We start from the raw sequence: 5561 nt of genomic DNA, 5'->3' as shown, positions 1-5561 counted from the left end.
GAGCACAAAACTGGTGTAAACTCCTTACCAACCTATGCTGCTAACACCCAGTTACAGTCTTTGGCGCTTACTGTTATAAAACACAAGTTGGTGTATTTTTCATCACAATATAAACAGTGACTAATTTGAGGATAAAAAAAGTTAACCTTAATTCTAAACTCTCAGAAAAAGAAAATTTAGTCTAATGTAGTTGTTGGGATCTAACGAATGTTTCTTGCACTGGTACTATTGACTCACTTGACTCAGGGAGTTCACGTTTCTGTGTGTACTCTTCCTTTACTTCCCTTGTTTATTCCTCCTTTTTCTACTCTTCCTAGGGTTCTTTGTTAACTTATATTAAATCATACACACTTTTCAGGCTGCAGACATACCTGTTCCATCCCGTAGAGAGCAATAGTACCCCTAATGAGAAGCTATATTGCACCCAGAAACAATCTGGGGGGAGGGGGTTGTGGCAGGAGGACAGCCTGCAGCCAACACCCTCCAAGTAGTTACACACAGACTTGCAAATCTAACCTTGTATGACAGATGAGTTGGTATCCGTGAAGTTTGGTTTTTGGGCTTGTGACAGCAGTGGTTGTCAACTTTTTCCATAGTCGCCCTTGCTTCCATTTAATGTTCTGCTCCTTTGATTTCCATTGCTGTTGCCCATCTCCCTTTCTTTTCTTCCCTACTTCATCTTTACTCCATTCTCTCCCACATTTCTTTACCTTCTCCATTCTTTTTTTAGGTAGAGCTTAGCCTCTCTAGGCTGCAGCCACATATTATAGCCGGTAGTGTTATACCATCTATCAAGTGGTATATATACAACTAATGAAGACAGACATGCAAACTTAGCCCTGTACTATAGTTGTAGATACAGAAAATCAGTTATGCGGGGGTAAACAGTAATGCCTAAACTTATACCATGAAGACTTGATCTTTTCAGAGAAACTGAGCACCCACCGCTCTAGATGGAGTTTTGGGTGCCAGCGCTTATAAATATCAGGCCCTAAGTAATTTGCAGAGAATAGAACGCTGTTCTTCCTGTGCTCTCTAACCACTAGGCTTGCTGCCTCCATTATAGTATTTCTGTGCCCTCTTCACCTGCAAAAATGCTGCAGACAGGCACTGAGCCACCTTGGGCCTGCTTTGCAGAAGGGTGAAGTACCTGCAGCTCCCATTGACTTCAACTAGATTTGCAGATGCTCAACTCTCCTGAAAACCAACCCCATGGTGTCAAGTTGGGTACCCAAAATCAGAGGCTGCATTGGGGTCTCTTTGTGTTTGTTTCACCATTTGTAAGATTGGGGTTAATAACACTTATCTACTTCCCAGGGGCTGCCCAGAGTCTGAACCATTAATGCTTGTAAAAGCCTGTGAGATTCTCCATTGTAAGGTGGTATGAAACAGATTTCCTCTGAGCAAGGTCTATGGACACTTTCATTTCGCCAAGCAGCCCATCCCTGCCTGCCTTCTGTATCTGAGGTCCTGTCACCGGAAACCATAATTGTCCCATATTCAAAAATACTCTTAAAAATTGGAGTACATGAGTCAATACTGGATTAAGTGAAGAAATGGCCCAAAGTTATGACAACTCACTAGTGTAAGCAAACAAACCTTCTGGCAAAGAAATCCCTCCTTCAAAATTTGGCATGTGTGTGAGTATGCACACAATCTCCTAGTACACTGTTACACCTTAAAATAGCCTAGAAGTTATTTTGAATTCAAGCACCAAAAGGGAAGACTTATTTCCTTTGTAAAATGGCTTACTGCAAATAAAAATGAAATGTAATAGTTACAGGGATGTTCGGCAGACATAACAGACAGTGTTATGCCTAAGGAAACAATGGCAATTATAAAAAAAATCATGGTTAATCATGGAGCACAAACTAGTTTGTCGAATGTTAAGAGGTTTTAGAAAATGTAAGTGTACACTTGCTTTTTTAAAAATCTGCCATGGCTATGACAGGTTTAAAGAGCATCCTGCCTGAAAACATGGATGTATCTTTAATGAAATAGTTCATAAGTCATTAATACTAAAATCATAAAACAGTTTTATGAGATATTTCCCTCCAGCAATTGATGCTTCTTAGTCTGATTTTCCTTACAGTTATAGTGTTTGCCATTGTCTAGTGATGAGGAATTGCTTCCAAATGCTGTCAACTTTTAACTCTAATCTAACGTCTTCTGGTTTCTCCTGTGTGATACCCTTTGTGCCAATTCCAGCTGACAAACTCAGCGCTGAGCAGCAGCTTAAAGCATTGGCTGATGGTGTAGGTGCTCTCTGAGATGCACAATGTCAAAGCTGAACTCGGTGCTAGGAAGTGTCAGGCACAATGAGGGCAGAGGAGATGTTAGATTCTCTCACACATTTTTCTAAGCCAGGCCTAGCAATAGGGATCAGAGCATCATTTGTAGTATGCCAGTGAAAATATATAATAAAATAGATGTCCTGTTTTCTGCATCCTCATTGTAAAACCTATTTAGCAGGATAAAGTATTCTGTATTTGAGCCAGATGCTATTTATTTTTAAAGTCATTACACAAAGACTAGTAAGTATTAGTTCTAGACCCAAGCACCAGGAAATTCATTAGTAATATGCACTGTTTATATTTCAGCAAGTCAGTAGCATTTGTACTTATACCTATACTGATGTAATGGGGGCCAGATTTATCAGATGTGACTAGTGATTTTGGGTACCTAACTTGAGATGCCTCACAGGGACCTGATTGTTCAAAGAGAGGGTACATAACACTTCCATCAGGCTTCTTTAAAGTATTGTAAATTGGGTGACCAAAAATGGAAGCAATCAGAATCACTAGTCATGTCTGAAAATCTTGACCCAAATCTCACTCTGTAGGGTGTGAGAGGATTGCCTCAGGGGTCAGGAAGGCATTCCTCTCTGCACATTTGCATTTTGAGGGGTGACACACAATACTAGACTAGATGGTAGAGAGAGATGGTGTCTACCTCTATATATGTATAGTGCCCAGCATAATCTAGCCCCAATCTTGATTACAGCCTCAAGGTGGTGGTGTAATATAAATATTAAATAATGGATACATGACATTCTGTACTTTGGAGGAGTGCCCTGTAGCCCCCATATTCCTCATTTATATATAATTGTGATATTGCATATAAAGCAGGCTGTGTGAGGTATCAGGGGAAAGGTTATGATCTGCTGAAAGTCATTTTTCTATATAAATATGTATATCACTAATGTATATGAAGTTATGAGACTGTGTGGTATAGTTGTCACTAAAATATGCTATGGGTTTGGGAAGCGCCCAGATACTAGCTCTCCAGAGACAATGCTAAGGAAAGTAATCAATGCCCAGGTGGGTGTCAAACAACCCATCAACAGCCATTGTCCTGCAAGAGACCTACAATTCAAGGACTCACCTGCATAAGGCTACACTAGAGTTGCCAACCCTCCAGGATTGGCCTGGAGACTCCCAGAATTGGCATCAATCTCCCGGTGACTATTGAAAGCAATCTGGGCAAGTTTAGTAGAATATTTTAAGAAAATGACATTATATCATGTTGTAGGGTGACCATATTTCCCTATGCTGAATAAGGAACAACTGGTAAAATTACTTATATTTAAAGGAGTTCAATGGCAATTGTACAAATGTTCAAATTAATATCAAGTTGACTGATCCCCTGTTATAAAGAAATACTGCGTAGCTAGTGTGGCAGAGCTCTGACCTTGCTTCTGTGGGTCCTGCGCTTCTAGGCGGTTTATGCTAGCCTCAGTGGCTCACTGTGACCCTCCACGTAGCCCTTCTCTCTCTAGGGCCAGGGTTACAGTCTACTGAGCCCTTTTTATCATAGGCTGCAAGGAGGTTGGTGAGAGAACTCCCACAGTCTCTGTTCAGCCTCCTGTCCTGACAGGGACCTGACTTCCCCTTCCAGGAGCTGTTCCTGTAGTGGTGGGTTGGGGGGGAACCCGCCCTCTACTCCGGGTTCCAGCCCAGGGACCCTAATGGTAGCAGTTGTTGGTAGCCAACCTTTTACTGCCAGAGTTGCTACATTTCCCTGGGCCACTTCCCCACAGCTCTCCTGCTTCTCCCTTCTTCACCCTTACCTTAGGGCTCCTTTAACGATGTTTTAGGGTGTCTTCAGTAACCAGCCCTTCAGCCGCACTTCCTCTCCTCTGGCTCCCTGACTCCCCTGCCTGACTGGAGTGAGCCCTTTTTATAGTATCAGCAGGGCCTTAATTAGAGTCAGGTGGTCACATTAACTGAATGGCCTCACCTGACTCTTTACAGGTTAATTAGAGTCAGGTGTTCTCATTAGCCTGGAGCAGCCCCTGCTCTGGTCAGTCAGGGAACAGAAAACTGTTAATCCAGTGGCCAGTAGATCTGCCTTCTGCTATTCTGCTGTACCCAACTGGCCTGGGTCTATCACACTAGATTATTTTTAGTTACGTTCTTATCTTTACGGCTTTAGAGGTCACATGGGAAGGGGTGCCACACACTCCCATACACCTCTCCCACACAGTGGGGGTGACTGACCAACGTGACCCTCCGTGCCCAGTGGGCTCCGCCCTCCATGCCAGGCTGGGCCCGCCGGATGGACCTGCCTCTCCTGGTACCTTGTGCTGTGTCTTCCAGAGGCAACATGTGGGGGCATGCAGGGTCACATGCCCCCCCCCCCAGATTTCTGCCAGGGTTCACACCAGAATGTGGCCAGCAGCAGCCTTTTGTCTCTGTGTGGGAGGGGAGGGATGGGAGCTGCTTCCAGCCACGGGAGGGAGAAGGGGGGAAGTGATGACCTGGCCTGTGTCTTTGCAGAGCTCATCTCTTCTCCCTGTGGCTGGAAGCAGCTTGTCCCTTCCTGCCTGCACAATGTCAAAAGGCAGCTAACACCTCCAGGCTGCTGCTGGCCACCAGCATAACCCAGCTGCCTCCTGTTCCCTGGCTAGAGCACAGGCAGGAATGGGTTAAGCCCTAAGGATGCATTGTGCGCCAGGGTCCAGGGAACCTGCCTGCAGGAGCTTCAGTGAACCCAGCCAGCAATGGGGCTCAGCAGAGGAGGGTGCCTAGGGGACAGAGCAGCCCTTTGCTCCCTGGGGGCAGGACCTGGTGGGAAGGGTGGGCAAAGACAGTGCTAAGCCCCTGCCCTGGAAGCTACCATGGAACCAGGGCTGGCTCCAGGCACCAGCTTTTCAAGCAGGTGCTTGGGGTGGCAACTCGGGAGCAGGGCGGCACTTTCAGGGATTCAGCGGCAATTCGGCGGAGGGTCCCTCACTCCCGCTCGGAGCGAAGGGCCTCCCGCTGAATTGCCGCAGATCGCACTCACGGCTTTTTTTTTTTTTTTGGCTGCTTGGGGCAGCAAAACCCCTGGAGCCGGCCCTGCATGGAACCTGCAGGTTCAGGGCATGAACAGGCTGGAAATCATTCCCCGCCCTGCCCCCACCATTCCAGAGCTTAGCTGAGGGGTGGAGAGGCTGCCCCATGCCAGCGCTGTGCAGGGCTCGGCTCCTCCTGGCCAGTGCCCCAGCCCAGAGGTCTTGGGCTTTCCAGGGGTGCCTGCCCCGCCAGAGGCAGTGGGGGAAGGAAGGAGCCGTCGGCCAG

Source organism: Mauremys mutica, chromosome 9 (assembly GCF_020497125.1).
Source record: "Mauremys mutica isolate MM-2020 ecotype Southern chromosome 9, ASM2049712v1, whole genome shotgun sequence".
NCBI lineage: Eukaryota > Metazoa > Chordata > Testudines > Geoemydidae > Mauremys > Mauremys mutica.
The sequence above is the reverse complement of the archived record's forward strand: the minus strand, read 5'-3'. Positions refer to the sequence as shown.